The sequence below is a fragment of the Halyomorpha halys genome, unplaced genomic scaffold (assembly GCF_000696795.3).
Source record: "Halyomorpha halys isolate HHAL.00 unplaced genomic scaffold, Hhal_1.1 Scaffold154.1, whole genome shotgun sequence".
In the NCBI taxonomy this organism is placed as follows: Eukaryota; Metazoa; Arthropoda; class Insecta; order Hemiptera; family Pentatomidae; genus Halyomorpha; species Halyomorpha halys.
In genome coordinates, this window is record NW_027112031.1 from 13,089 (window position 1) to 29,949 (window position 16,861).

Here is a 16,861-nt window from a genome sequence, read left to right on the forward strand (position 1 = left end):
CAAAAAATTGATTCTATAAAGTGGCACTATCAGGCTGTCGATTTTTATCAAAAACGTTACTTTAACAACCCAGGCATAAACACGTCTTAAATATGTAATTTAATTTTCGTATGACTACTCCTTTTTTTCTCTTTATTACTATATCGTCCCTGGTTCGTAAGTTTGTAAGTTTATTTTTTAACATTTGATGGGTAGGGTATTTCCTGGAGGAAGGGTATGGTCTTGTGCAAGAGGTACCAATGACTATAGTAATGATCGATAAATAAAATAATAATATAAAGAAAAATAAACAGAAACAAAAAAACACTGTTCGGTTTTGATCTAGGTGGTTCACACACAAACAGAATATTTTGCAAGATCAAGATTTTTGGACTGAAAACATGTATTTCCACCGAAAACTCGAATTAGAATACTTCCCCTTATTATATATTTCATATATAGGTAAGTGAAAATAAAGGAAAAAGAAGTGATCGATTTGAAAATAACGATGAATCATTTAGGGAAAGGAGAGAAATACTGCCCAAATACATTGGGTTGCTATCATTCACAGCTTACCCATCAATCCATAATTGGACATATATACACTACTATAAATTAACATTTTTAGTTTTTCTAACAATTATCATCAATACACTTAAATAAATTTTTTTTTCTTAACAAAACATTATTTTTCATTTTTTTTTCCTATTTCCTTTCTATGCTCATATATTAGTTTTCCTCCTTCTCACACAAAGCCAAACAAAAATTTACCAATTTAACAATTATATCCAATTTATTACTCCCCCTGTTTCACTCCTTCATATCTCTCCTTTCGATCAAATTTACAAAAATTATCAATCAGTAACAAAATAATCATAGCAGTAGAACAGTTCACTAAAAAAAAGAACAAAAAAAAAAAGATTTAATTAATTTAAAAATAACTAATACATAAATTAAAAAAACGACATATAAACGAATACATAAATTAGATCACACATATAAAATAAACTGTGGAAGTAATATGTGTTGTTTTGCTGTAATATGTAAGGATTATCATAGAGCCATAATTTCAATTTATTTTAATCAACAAATATAGCTGTAATAGGTAAATATTATAATGAAAACAACTAAAGCAACAGATTACTACTAAAACTGGGTTATACCTCGATGGAACTTAAAGGTGAGGAATGACGTCAGAGTATTCAAATATTGGAAGTTTAGACTTATAACATTATTTTATTATGAAATTATAGTATAATATTAAAGTGTATTCCTATCTGTATTAATGTTTGATTATTATAATGATGATTATTCATTATAATAATGATTATAACATCCTATGTTTAAAGTTTAAGTGTCCTAACTTCGTTGCAGATTTGACCCAAAACAGATATGCGTCTTTTCATTCCAAACTCCTTAACCATCCTAACCCATTAATTCTTAATCATTCATCCTTAACAATCCCTGATAATCCTCCGAGGCGCCTGAAAAGAAGATGGCCGCGGGACCTTCTAATTTAAATTAATGTTTGAACCAATGGGTGGTTCCTTCCCTAGATTTTCAAGAGTATATGAAACATACAACATATTTACCTATTGTATTATTTTGTACAGTTGTAAATTACATTAAATAAATAAATAAGTGTCCTAACTGAAAATATAAATTGAAAATCTCAAAATAATAATAAAAAATCCCTATGTCCGTTAACGTGTAGGAGACATTCACGTCTACAGATTTTCTCTGTTACGAATAATTTAAGTTACAATAAATAAATTAATATGTTTTCAAAATACATTAGTAATAAAATGTAAACATTACCATTAATATTAAATATTTTTTAGGTGTATTGCTTTGAATATTAAGTTTTCCAATTCCTCCAGCTTCACCACTCTTTACAATCCTCTCCGAAGGGACATAATTATTCTGTCAATTATTATAATGGAGTTCTGGGAATCGGTAATCTTTCCACGCACAGCGTCTGTGCCTCCCCTCGCTCGGCCTCGTTTGGCATTCAATACCGGTGTCATGACTTACAAGGGGAGGCTACGCACGTAGGCTCTCCGATTTCAATGAAACCGATTTTTGATGACAATAGGCCGAAAAATATAAGACACGTGTCCGAGGGTTCTTGCCACGTGCCCATACATTTTTTTTCGAGTATGACAGGAATTGCAATAACTTCAGGACGATCTGTACGAAACGTATGCAGGATTTTGGACCATCTAAATCGGACGAAATCGTAAAAACTTTAACTTCGAAAACAAATTTGAGCTAAAGATATAAAATAGAACGTCTGGGAATATTTGCTTGCTTAAATTAAGTGGCGGAAATTCAAATTTTTAACAGTTATAGAAGGATTTGGATAACATTGTAAGAAGTTATTTTGTAAACGGGATCTAACTTCCACGACAGTAGTGGCCGAACATTGCCACGCTTTCCAAATTCGACACTTCTAGATTTTTTTTGTTATTAAACGAACTTTAATCAATGACCTTAATTCTTTGTGAAGAACGATAATTGAACTTGCGAAACATTAACATAAATGCAGTGCCATTCGGCCACTGTTAGGGAAGAAGTCTAGCCTCAAGCTAATCACTCTAAACTATTTTTAACATGAATGCTAATGTTCATATATTGGTAATAAAGTATTGTTTTTTTAAATGTATTTACTTAATACCAGATCGGTCTGGTGGGCCTTACATATTTAATGTAAGAGGTACATTTTTTTTTTTTAACAATTGATTATGATGGAGGGTGGTATAGTCTCATACAAGACACCCCTGACTTTATACAATTGTATAAATAAAAAAAAATTAAGATAAAATAAATTAAAATAATAATTCTTAATGAAAGATAGAAGTAAATTTAATGGAAAAACAATGACATTTATGGATTTAACAAAATAAATAGTTGACTTCTAGTGGAAAAAGATGAAGAGAAATTAAGATGAAATAAAATTTTAGAATGACATTAACAGAACTGATAAATATAGTATTTATAACAGGGTGTTCTGCAGCAGCCTGGGCTTCAGTCTTCGGGTTGTGGTTGGGTTTCCCAAGTGGTAGGTCATTTCTCCATTAACTATAGGTAACAGAGAACTTCATGAACCTTTTTTTAATTTAATCCTCTATGGTCTCTATTTGTGATTCCCGATGCAATCGGCTGTTTCTTACAAACCAAGGAGCATCCACTGCAATTCTGCAATACGACTTTATTTTGATAATATTATAATTTTTTCTTTTCGTAAAGGATGTCGCTCCCCAGACTATACAGCCATACAATGAAGTGTTTTAAACATACATCAATTTATTTAATTAAATCTAAATAATTCATGGAAATGAAAATCTTTAGATGTGAATAACTCTTAAACAAAGCCTTAACGGACTTACTTCGTCTGGACTTTTTTTCTTTTTTTGAGATGCTTAATTAATATTTTCGTGTCATTAATGTAAACCCTAAAGAACTCTGTACATACATAGTTGTCATCCAACTAAGTGACTACAACTTTTTTTATTGATTAATTAAAAACTTTCTATAATATGCAATGCTAAATGTCTGGAACAATCTTTAGATAATATGTTTTTTATTGATTTAAATAATAGGATTTTTTCTTTAATTTTAATAAGTGTTATAACACTAATTAACAGTGTCAGGCTAAAATGAATAAAAACATGAGAGGGGTGTCACTCAGTCAAGGCACTGTCCGGTCACATATTATTTACTGTCGTGTTGTATTTATTTTGATCTTTAGTGGAACAATTGCCGACAGATGATTCAAGGCAAACTAGTACCCGTACTGTTCGTTAATTAGTAGCAACCATACTTATTTTATAATTTATATTTGTGCAGCACCCATTATTATGTACACAAAACGCAAATCTCTCCCTCAATTATCATTTGCATGTTATATCTAAGTTACGTTATAATGCTTTAGCTATCAGAGATATTGTTTAAAATGAACAAACGAAGTGCGCCCCAGCACCTCATCTATTAAACATTTATATAAAGTCCAAACAATATAAAATATCTCAATCTGTTCTTAGAATGGAGCAATGCTCCAGTAAAACAACAAATCTCTAAATGTATGTATGTATACAATTTTAACAATATTATTTTCTATTGGGGTTAGGAAAAAAAAAATGATATTAGTTTGTTTTTGCAGAATTTTTTTTAATAGTTTTGCAGATTTTAGTTATTATTTATTTTAATTTTCGTTACATTTAAATTTTAGTTTAGATTTTTTTTTTTCTGTAAAAGTTAAAATTTACAAATAATTTTCAAAATTTACATTTTTGTTTTATAATGTAATTTTCTTTTAATGCCTTGTTTTATTAATGTGAAGGAACTGTTAGATTTGAAATAATTATTAATGTTCTTATACCCTCTGTTGTACTGTAGGTGGAAAAATTGGAGACTTTATTATATAAGAACATTCTGATTTGTATTTTTTGGGGGTTTTTCTTACAATAGCGTGAAGCACTGATTTTTATAATTGAATTATATTTTGAACCCTCATACTGCTCACCAGAATTAGTTGTTATCCCATCTCGCAGGGATTGTGTTACATGCTATCAAATATTTTTTGATTTCAACTTACATAAGTATTACTCCCAATATTATTTTTATTTCATTATAAATATATAAATATTTATACATTTATATACTCAGATGAAAAAATAACGGAACCCCTTCGTTGTTTTATGAGGTAGCTATAGTATTTCGATATACTTTTCAGTTTTTCTCGTCTTATTTTTATGGATAATGTTGAACGTTGAATAAAAAATAAAAATCGAACTTTTTAGATTTCATGAATCATTGAAATTAATCATTCATTTAAATATAATAATTAATAAACAATTTCAATCAAGGTATTTCGTTATAAGAAAGTGATAATTTTACGATAGCAAGTAACTTGGAACAATGTGATTGAAAACAAACTTAAACAGATTAAAAGCATGGAGTACTTCTATGAAAGTCATCGATTCAAAACAGTTGGCGATAAGAGATCTCTCTCAACAGACTTCTAATATCACACACCCAATTAGCCCAAAGTATATTTTCAACTGACAGGAACACTTACAATTTTGTTAGATGTTCAATGTTGACTATATAACGTGTCCATAAATGATTAAAACCTACTAACGTACTGCTGAGAAACAATGGACTCCGGACCTAGACCTGATTTCACAATATTACAGAACTACATTAGTTTTTACATAACTGAAATATTATCTAAAACAAATAAATTCTAGATTCTATTATAAAAAGGAATGTTTCAAATTCCATACATATATATATATAAACTATTTATTACGTTCACTTTTTTTATTATTTATTCATTTACTCCTACTTGTTATTTTTGTTATTTAGGTATTCAATGTTTGTTAAGGCGTAAAAGTCAATGATATTTAGTGTTTTATTTATTTGTTATAAATATATTTTTCAATAATCCATTTTATTTTTTGTCTTAATTATTATTACTTCATTATCAACTAACTTCAAGTGTAATATATAATGTCATATGTAGTATATATCGGACTTAGAACGTTGACGTGCCTCAGCAAAAATCTATTCTGCTGTGGTTATAAAAGGCCAATGATAAATTTCACTATTTGTTTAATATAATCCATATTAAAAAAAAAAAAATTATTTGTTGATTATATTATTACTAGGGATAGGATTTTTATGTTTTCACATATTTTTACCTGACCATGATATATGCGATTCCTTACTAACTAAACATGTTTCAAGACATTTTTGGCCAAAAGAAGCCATTTTTGTTTTACATATTTTTAAATATTTGGCCTTTTTTTTACATATTGTGTTGTAAATCACATATTTTGTGAAATATTTGTTATTTTTAACATATTTTTAGGTATTATGTCCTGAATCACGTATTTCCTTAAATTATTTGTTCAATTTTAAATACATTTTTCGCAGGAACTACATAAAATTCAAAAGAACGCAAGATACTTAAAGGTGAAATTTATCATTTATCATAAATAGTGCGTAAAAATCAAAATGTGTGTAAAAATCCGAATCGATCAAAGAGCAAGGGTCTTATTCCTGTGACATTTTCCTAGAATTTGTTTGTTAACTCTCTCAATCCATTTCTCTGTTTTTTTCTTTCCACCCTCAGATTTCACAGGTACCAATACTATGTATTTAGGTTTGTGCCGAGCATTTGTCAGGGCAGACATTCCTATCTACAAAATTAGCAATCCGGACACTACAGCCGCTTTAAGAGATTCTGCATTCTCCCCGTCTTGCAGGTTTTCAGATGCCTTCGCTTCGATCTGTGCCATCAGGTTATAGTCCTCTTTTTAAGAAATGATCCAGTTCGCCCATCTTGCCCGTAAATCTCTCTAGGTCTGAAACTGCTTCCCTCAAGTCCTGAGCAGTTGCTGTTTGTATCTTCATCCATTCGAGTGCAATGGTGACTGCTTCCGCCATCGTGAATACTTAGAACACTGATGAGGTTGGATTGTTCGGTGGCAAATTCAGAACTGCCGATCTTACTATTGAGTTTCCCATCATATTGAAAACAAATAACAAAGCAAGATATATTAAAAAATGAAAGTCAATGATCACTTCCGAAAGAAAGTAAATACTCCGAAAAGAAAAGATAAAATAACAAGGCTTAGGATGCTTCTGCACTGTAATACTTCCCGATGTTTGCTACTTCATGTTTACTTTCTTAACTTCTTGGAGTTTGATTTGATTTTCGCTGGGTTATAAGGCATACGGTCTATCTTATGAGGATATTGCTGATTTTCTAACCCACCCCAGGACACCTACGGAATAGGGTTTATTTCATGATGTTTTCTTAGAGGAAATCCGAGAAATTAATAATCATTTAGTGAAAAACAAATTAAAATGATTTTATGCTCGTGAAATTTTACATCCAACGCTTCCAAATGGCGTAAATAAAGAAAAGGGGGGGAACCCGAATTCATTGATACTTTTTCGTTTGATCCTCAATTTCTCCATTAATGCTTTGTAGCGAAAAAGAAATCGAGTAAAGCTGTATCTTGAATAGTAACGGAATTATTCCAAATAAATTTTCATAATCATCATTTTAAAAACTTACAGGAAGCCGTTTTCTTTTCATATTTAAATTCATTTTGATTGTTACTGACAATAATTTAAAACTTAATTAAAACATAAATTTAATGGTAATGAACTAAGCAAACAAATAAAAAAACACCATCTTCCAAAGTGCGACCAACGATCTTAAGTTGTTTTAAAATTTGATATTCTAATAATCACTATAAAGATATATCCTATTCCATCGTGAAGTCCAGATTTATGTTCCTTGGTGATGGTTAGAAAATCAATATCTTAGAAGACGTAACACATGCTAAGTTTGTTAACAAGCGAAAATCAAATCGAAATTCCATAAATTGTAGGGGTAGGAAGGGATTAGGAAGAGAGTGGATATGTATAGTAGAACGCTTCGTAAATGCAGTAAATTTCTTTTATATCATGTCATATGTGTAATTCGTCAATTTACGAATACGCGATTAAGTTTTAAGGACTACTTACCTACTCATCTTGTTGCGACAATAGTTTAAATGCTTTAGTATATTGTATATTCCAAATATATAAGCCGACTTTCTGGGTAATACGTTTTATATAAGACGAAAGTATCACTCAAAGAAAATGTGGCCAACCCACCATAGTGTAAGATACACAAGAGGGTCATCAATTTCAAGTATTACTATCTTATAGTAATTGAAATCCTCCTTATATAATAAAATTGGGTTTCACCGTTGGGAAACCTTACTCCCTCTGCCACTTTTAATTACCGAAGAAATTCAATAATTTACTCGCCCTCTGTGCTCACAATCGATACGTTAAGTTCGTCTCGGTTTCAAGTAGCCAAACACTAGGATCGGTTACGTAACTCAAAAGCAACGAACAACGCCTGCTAGACATTTATAAATAATCTTATAGATATTATGTATCTGTTGTGTTTCGAACTTCAAAACGTGAAAAAAAAGTGCAATTCGCGCATCACACGACTTCCACTTAAGATTGAAATCGATCCTTGGATGTTTAAAAATGGCAAATTGTTAATTATTGACATTCCATTTTTAATTTAGGTGAAAAACAACTGAAACTATTATTTTTGGATCGAGGAAGCCATGGCTTCCAGGGTCCCCATCGAATCAGTAAAGTCCCCTTCCACTCTGACAGCACCCAGCACCTCCCACTTCCGAGTCCCTGGATAGAATCCTATTGATTCTAAACGTGAAGGAGAAATCATTAACATCGCTGCTGAATTCCTTTCATGCGCCCAGTCATTACTTCCTCAAATTAATTAAAAAAAAAAAAGTAATAAACAAAATACATTGCATTGGACTTGTGGTATTTTCAATAATGCTTTGTAACTAATTTAATAAAATTGTTTATTATTGACATTCCATTTTTAATTTAGGTCAAAAACTACTCAAACTTTTTAAATTGTATCTTCATGATTATTATGATAAAAGTAAGAAAATAGGACTGTTTCGGCAACCATTGAAACACGAAAGTATTTATTTTCTCCTTTAGTTAATTATAAAATTCCATCATATTTTATATTTTCTATAGCTTATTACTCCTAACAATGAAATATGGTCAGTTATTTCAAATAAACAAAATTAATGATAGGAAGTTTTTTTTATTTGACACATTCGGTATTGCATTGCGGGCTCTTCACACACAAACTCACTCACTGTTGGGCGCTACAGTCCTTGTTAGATCTGGGCCTCTGCCACCATTCTTTCCCATCCCTCGCGGTCTCCAGCAAACCTACCTCCACACACAAACAAACCTAAATACATATATACACACACACACACACCATCATGAGAAACTTAACTTTTTGGACTAAGCGGACCTTAAAACGTGTATTTATGTACTAGAATTTGAATTTTTTTCACTATCACAAAATTTATATATTTCTTTAACGCACGTATAGATATATTGCATATTTCGGAATCAGATTCATTATCAGAAGAAACCCAATTAAGTTTTAATTTTAGGTGATTAATGTTCAGAAATACATAAAAATTGATATTTCTGAAGATATTTAAATTTTCTCTAGGAGGATCTGTAAGTTTTGAGAAGAAACAAAAATCTATGTATCTTACGTATTTATATTAGCATGCTATTTTTTTTTTTGTCAAATTTCAGCGTATTTTTTTTTTCATCAACGCAGAAGTTCTCCGCGACCCCTTATAGCTTGTGCACCTTTTCTGAACTGTATAAAAACAGGCCACTCGCCTAATTAAGTTTACAGAGGACGAATCTTTTAGTAACTAATGCATCATATCTAGATATGATGTGATAAGCCGCTTCATCGTCTTTGTTGTAGAACCTTAAAATTGATTACTTCGCCAATGTTGTATTAAAGATACGCTTATTTAATCTAGTCAAAATTGATAAGTCTGCCAAGTTCAGGTAGGGGGAAAATGGCGGCTGTTTCAAAACGATAAAAAAAAATTAATTTTTCATTCGGAGCTCTATATCCTTAAAACTATCAACAACATTAGAAAACCTAAGAGAACGCCATGTAAAGTAGATTAAATGTGCTAAAATATGAGCCCTAACAGAGATATTTACGTTCAATAGCTCTCGAGATATAGCATTTTAAAAAGCAACATTTCATAAAAATTTACAAAATGTACTGAAAGATCAGTAGTTAGTGAATTTGTTTTGAGAAATCTATATTTCAAAAACTACTCAACGTATAGATGTCTATTAGCACTCAAATTAAACCTAGTTTAATGGACTATAAAGTAGTTTAGGAAGTTTATCTTCGTAGGAGTAGTAGTTTTCATGATATATGCTAAAATAAATTGATTTATATTTGTTTGGACAAACTTTCATATGCCAAACTTATATTAAAATGTGAATATCATAAAAACTACTACCCCTACGAAGATTCATGTCATAAACTACTTTATAGCAAGTTAAATTTTATTTACTTTGAGTGCTGGCAGAGGTATGTACGTGTCATGGTTCAAGAGGTATATATTTTTTTAAATTAAACATTTTAGACGAACAACTAGAAACTAACATTTTGTGAATTTATTTCGTCAAATATCATAAAAACTACTATTCTTACAAAGATAAACGTTATAAACTATTTTATAGTACATTAAACTAGTTTTAATTTGAGTGCTGATAGACATCTATACGTCACATAGTTAGATATAGATTTCTCAAAATAAATTTATTAACTACTGATCTTTCAGTACATTTTGATGAAATGTTGCTTTTTAAAAATTATTGCTCGAGGACAATTTAACGTAAATAGCTCTATTAGGGCAAATATTTAGGGTAATTTTAAAGATATAGAGCTCCGAATAAAAAATTATTTTTTTTAAACGTTATGAAACAGCTACCATTTTTTATTCCCACTTTACCTATACTTGGCAGACTCTTCAATTTTGTCTAGTAATTATACATAGTTTTCATTAAAATAATAAAAAAATGGGGTGAAATAACTGTCTTTTTTTTTCTTCCCATCTCTTGTACTAATGTGTACAACTTACTCGTCTGGTTAAGCTATATAAAACATTTTCGTCACCCTCCATTCCGTATGTGGCTAAGCGACAAATAACCCCTTAGTGACATTGATAGGTAGGGTTTTAGTACCGGTAGGCCTTTCTGTAGAAGGGTCGCTGAATGATTAAATGCCGCGAAACAGTTTATTGCCCATTCCACCTCAGCTAAATTAACAATTCTGTCCCCCTCTACCCATTTATCTCTACTGTGCGTGAAGCTATCGATAGCGGGATTATGTTGGATCTTTTTTATAATCTCGTAGCCAGAAAAGCCCGAGAAAGCCATGGCTTCCAGAGTCCCCATCGAATCAGTAAAGCCCCCTTCCACTCTGACAGCACCCAGCACTCCCACTTCCGAGTCCCTGGATAGAATCCTATTGATTCTAAACGTGGAGGAGAAATCATTAACATCGCTGCTGAATTCCTTTCATGCCTCCAGTCATCACTTCCTCAAATTAATTTAAAAAAAAAGTAATAAAAAATTAATAAACAAAATACATTGCATTGGACTTTGTTTTCGTATATCATTTTCAATAATGATGCTTCGTAACTAATTAAAAAAAATTAATACCCATTTAATTTTTGTGGTATTACGTTTCAATTATATACGATCCAATAGCTTTGTATATATTTTATTATTTCAAATTTACTTATATGACAAAATAATATAAATCATTGAGTTATAATTTGTTGCGTTTTTTCCCTAATAATTTTTCAACCTGGAAAATATTTCTCTTTAATTTAGTTTTTAAATTCTTTTGTTGTTTATATTTATCTATTCTATATCACCACTGGCAATGAGAGATATAGCTGATACTTAAGACTGTTTAATTTTACACAATATATTAAAAATAAAATTAAATCGTTCACATAAATTGGTACTAACGGAAAGTCCCAGGCACATACCTATCATAAATACGCAATATCAGTTCGTCTTCATTTTTGCGCCAGGCTCCACATAGATACACAAATAATTTATTATAATAATAAATTAAATAATAATAATTTAATTTATCTTCAATACTTGATGATTTGGAGTCGGGGAATATTAAAACTTATATTTTCGTTCAAGAAAATTAGAAATTTTTCACGATCCCAATATTGAATATTTTATTTATAGATAAGTGAAAGTATTTTTAAAAAAAAAAATTTAATTACTTTTTTTCGAATAATCCGTTTAGTGGGTACGATAAATCAATTTTGGTCATGCTTCCTTCGAGCCCACACCCTCTGAGAGTGCCGCTTCTTCTCCTGACTTCATTTCCTTCCACGTGTTGATTTTATCCTTTCCCGAAAACCTGCCTCTTGTATAGCTTTTCGAAATAGTATTCTCTCAGTTATTATTTCTGTTTTCATGTCATTTTCCACTTCTCGAAACCAAGTGGGTTTCGATTTGCAATTTCTTAATTGGTCAAAGAACTGTTTAATTACTTTTTTTATTGATAATATTACAAGTTGCCTCAAACATGGGCAGGTGATTGTACACTTTTATGCAAAAAATAAACAAAATAAAAAAATGTATATAAAAATTAATAAGTAAAATCTTTACATAAAGATTATACTAAGATTATTTATAAACCGAAAAATGATTTATGATAAATGGAAGTAAAGTTAATTCGAACTTGGATGAATTAAAAAAAAAAATAATCAAAAAAGTTGATAATGGGCAAGAGAAAATGAGCTAGGATTGTCGACTAGGATTAGTATAATCATAATTAAACCATAATTATCAATGCTGATAATTACACACTGAAACACTACTTGATAAATACTTTATCCAAGCATGATACCATATGCTATGTCCTAATTGGAAATATATAGCGCGACCGCGCGAGGTCAGTTAGTCGCTTAATATAGTTGAGGGTAGTTTTTGAACTTCAATTATGACAACTACATTCTCTATGTTTGTTTTTTCTTAGGGTGTGTCCTGACAGGACAAGGAGAGCGCGACGGTAGCTCGTTAAGACTAAGAAAAAAATTAAATATGTGAAATATAGTCAAGTGTCCTCAGTGAAGTTCATTAGTGTCGCTTGTCCAGTTAGTAGGTCGCATTACGCTTGCTCTGTAAGGACACGCCCTTAAACGCGATCTTTGACCGATATTATTTACCAAATCTTATTAGTAAATCAAGATTATATATGCCGTTTTTCGATGTGCGTTTTTAAATATTGCTCGATTAAACTATCTTGAAGTTTCCCATTTTAAGCTATTTAAGCTCAACTATAGGTTTATTTTGAACTTTCTTCTGTAGTGAGATTCACTATTGGGTTATTGGAGGGCTTTTAAGCCCTCTAAATCTATCTAAATGGGGATAATACATATCTGATATTAATAATCAAATAATACTACAATACATACGTCTTTATCACTTATTTATGTATTTCCGCATAAGTAGCTTATTCCAATATATTACTATCTATTGCTACTAGTGATATTACTAATATCACTCTTGTAAGTGAGCACATAGGAATTATCTTTTTATTCCCCTGTATCCCTTTCTTAATAAAAATTCCTTTCATCCTAGTAAAAAAAATAGACTAGAAAAAAATATAGATTTAAGTTTTGTTCCCTGGACTGTGATAATATATTCTGGCTTTGAGGTATATTTTAATATTTACAAGGGCTATCTGTCTCCTGAAAAAGTATCCTGGAACATATAGAATATTCAAGATATATACGTGTGCCCAGATTCTGTTTTTAATCCAATGTGAGAGGAGTTCTATTGGGTTCTAATGGGAATTCTAAAAGAATGAAGTTAGCAGTTGAAGGTTTGCCTCCGCCCACATACTGAACGATTTACTGTAGCAGTCGCGAATTACATATGGAGTCAATAGAGGATCACATCAAAAAACGGTTCATGAAGTTCCACTCCCAGTTGCCGACAGTTAAAGGAGCTGTGACCTACAACCTGGGAAACCCAACCTCGACCCGAAGACTGAAGCCCAGACTGCTGCAGTACATTCTGTTATAAATTTTAATAAATATAAAATTAATTCATAGTCACACTACCTCAATTTTACTTTTTATTATTACTCATTTTATTTACTCATTATTATTTTTTTATTTTTTCTATTTTCTTCTCTCGTCCCTTTTTCAAATTAACTTGTTTCTTTTCACTATTAGAGGGCCATCGTTTGTTTTATTTAAGTGTACCAATATCATTATTTTTTGTTATTATTTTTACATTCCTCTTTTATTAAGAAGCATTACTCTTATTTTTTTTTTTTTTTTCTTCTTTTAATAACAACATTGTATTAGGTTAGGGGTGTCTTTTGTACGAGACTATACCCCCTCCCCCATAATCAACTGTTAAAAAAAGTATATATAATATAACAGTTATATCAACCATGTAAGGCCCATACCAGGCCGATCTGGTATAAAATAATATACTGTAGCCGATTTATACATAAGGTTATTAAGGAGGGAATGAAGTTGTTTACATCCTTAGATTTTAAAATCTTCTTTTAAGAGATAATCTAGCTAGAATATTTGCCGATGTTTTTTTTTCAAAATTCTCCTTCTTACCCCTATTCTCTCTCTCCCTAGTCTATCGAATTCAATAAACCTCCTCTTGAATGCCAAAGTTAAATTAAATTAATTATTGAACTTGTTAATAATTCATTGATTCTTCTCTCTATTTAATTATTTTATTAATGTGCTGAGGAATATATATAAGTTACTTGTCATACAGGAGATCCCAACAAATGTCTTACTTGCTAAGTTTAATTTTCATGATTTAAACTGGCATATCTGTGGAAGACGTATTTATTGATGTTATTTTAAAATTTTCTAGAAACATCATTCAATGACCAGTCATCAAGCTAGTTCAGAATTATAGATATGCCTACGCTGGTCTTATCATATTGTGTTTTTTTTCTTGTCGAAATTCTGAATTATTTTCATTTTCTACTGAACTAAATTTCTTAATCATATTGTAATCAACGCATTCGAGAACCTTGGGCTTTTAATATTGCTCAAATAAGGTAGTTATGAGATATGCATTAATTTCTATGGAAAACATAATTTAAAAATGTAATTAAATTAATGAAATTGTAAACTTCGTAGCTATACTATTAAAGATTGTACGCATACGTAATTAAACTCTATTAAGATTTTCAAGAAAAGGTTAACCTAAAAATCGTTCATTTCATTTTGGTGTTACTCAAGGAGCAAAAGAGTTAGGTAACACGCTCGTAAAATGTTAAGTATCTGACAGTTAACATAAAATATATTTTTTTTTAAATTACGGTTAAAGTATTAAAATAAACCATTATAGATATTTTTTAGCTGTCAATATTTAAGTTCAAAAGATAATGGAAGTCGCAAATAAATGCTTGTTGTTAAAAAATATAATCTATCTTACTAGTTAGATTTTTTACACTTCAAAAAGTAAGTATATCTTCGAAAGATTCGAATTAAACTGCAGTGAACTCTAGCAATTTAGATAATGTTTTTTTTTTTTAAATTGATTCTCTATTTTTTTTTAATTAGAAGTTCATTCGTATATTTCAGAAAACTTGAAGGAATGTGAAAACAAATAATTTATACTCATTCGCTAATGCTAAAAAAAAAAATGTCATAAGTATGAATGGATATAGACAATATAATTATGCGGGGTTTATAATTTTATATTATTAGGAATAGCAGCGTATGTATTGCTAAACAAAATGGGGCTATATGCCTAAGTATATAAGCTAATAGTGTTTCGGAATGTTCATTTTGTTTATTCTTTTGTTTGTATATATTTTAAGAGAGTTTTTATTTATTTATTTATTTTTTATTCATTTATTTATTTTATTTTATTTTAGTATGCATGAGATCATTCATCACTATTACCTATTGCCCACAACTGTGTGGCAGATTGTACTATCTATCAATAAATAAAAAGTATTATAAAAAAAAAAAAAAAAAAAAAAAGATTTTATCCAATAAACTATAAATAGTGTTTCAGTTTCAGAGTATAGTGAAAATCATTATCCTCGAATCACTGGTAATCCTACATCATCACTTGTATAAGACCTTGGCTGGGTATTGCCAACTATATGAGTCGAAGAGAAAAAAAATTATTCGACTAGTTTTAACTAGTATCTGTTTTATGATTGTCCATTGGACTGATCGGTATGCTGTATAATTGCTAAGTTGAGTTGAGCAGCCACTAGCAATTTTTTCGAGTTCCTCCTTTTCTCGTAAAAGTTAAAAAAAAAAAAATGAGGTTTTTACCGATTTTTTAAATTTTTGTCGGATAGAAAATAGTAGATGAATATGTTTTGAATTATTACTGTTTAGACGTGATATAGTTAATAACATTTTGTTTTAAAAAAAATTGTATTTTAACATGATTAATTATTGTTGTCTATATAAATTTTTATATTAAAATTATTGACTGGAAAGTAATTAAATGTTAAATGATTTTCTAAAGGTCATTTTACTATTGTCGTGATTGTTTTTGGCTTCTTTTTGGGCTCGATTATCAGTTAGAAAAATTTTATTAGTAGAGTAGTAGTTTTGAGTTAAAGTTTTGCTTGGTACTAGTTTTAACTAGGAGCTAATCCATGAAGATTCAGAATTTTTCGTTTTTGTTGAAGATATGTACTTAAAAATTGTCCATTAATTTGAGAATCACCCATTAGGATCGAATGCGACCATTCAACAAAATTCTCAGTTTTACTTATTCAGTCCCTATTTTTGAAAAATTATATTAGTTAAGAATTGACTAATTGTGAGGGTGAAAGGTGTCAGAAATAGCAGGCGGTAAACGGGAGGGTCCTGGGGGGCCATTGGGCCGTATCGACCAGCTTCAAGCTCTTCCCTGGATCAGTTGCCTCAACATTCTTAATCGAGGATAACACTGCACTTCCTCTAAAGGATTTCTTTCTTATATTTAGATTGAAAAGTTCCTTTGCTAAAACTTACTCTTAAACGACACATTATATTAAATATAATATTTTTTTAAAAATTTAATAATAGATTTGCGGGTGAAATCGAGCGAACAAAAATGTTCGCAAAAAATGGAGGAAACCCGTCCTGAACAAAATAATATTACAAACCATTTTATCTCGTAATTCCCTTTGTAGAAAATTGTTTTCGAGTGCAATTAACTTCACAGGCTGTCTTCTATGTGGCATAATAAATTTATTTTTAAGGCTGCCGTTTTGGTCGAGCCGATTAGCGGAGTAAGCTGTATTGCCATTTATTCCGTAGAGTTTCTGGTGGGCCATCCAATATGAGTTGTCAACTTGAAGAAATCGATTCCTAAACATTAATGAATTTTCCAACTTGTTCCTAAATAATAATAAATTTTCCAACTTTTTCTTTTTTCAAATAAT

The 16,861-nt window shown here is 30.2% G+C and overlaps 1 protein-coding gene across 1 annotated transcript in view; it reads left to right on the plus strand.

Moving 5' to 3' along the window:
• LOC136796374 (calcium-dependent protein kinase C-like) overlaps positions 1 to 16,861 on the plus strand; it is a 99,688-nt gene that overhangs the window by 9,686 nt on the left and 73,141 nt on the right. The gene's annotated exons all lie outside the window — the stretch shown is intronic.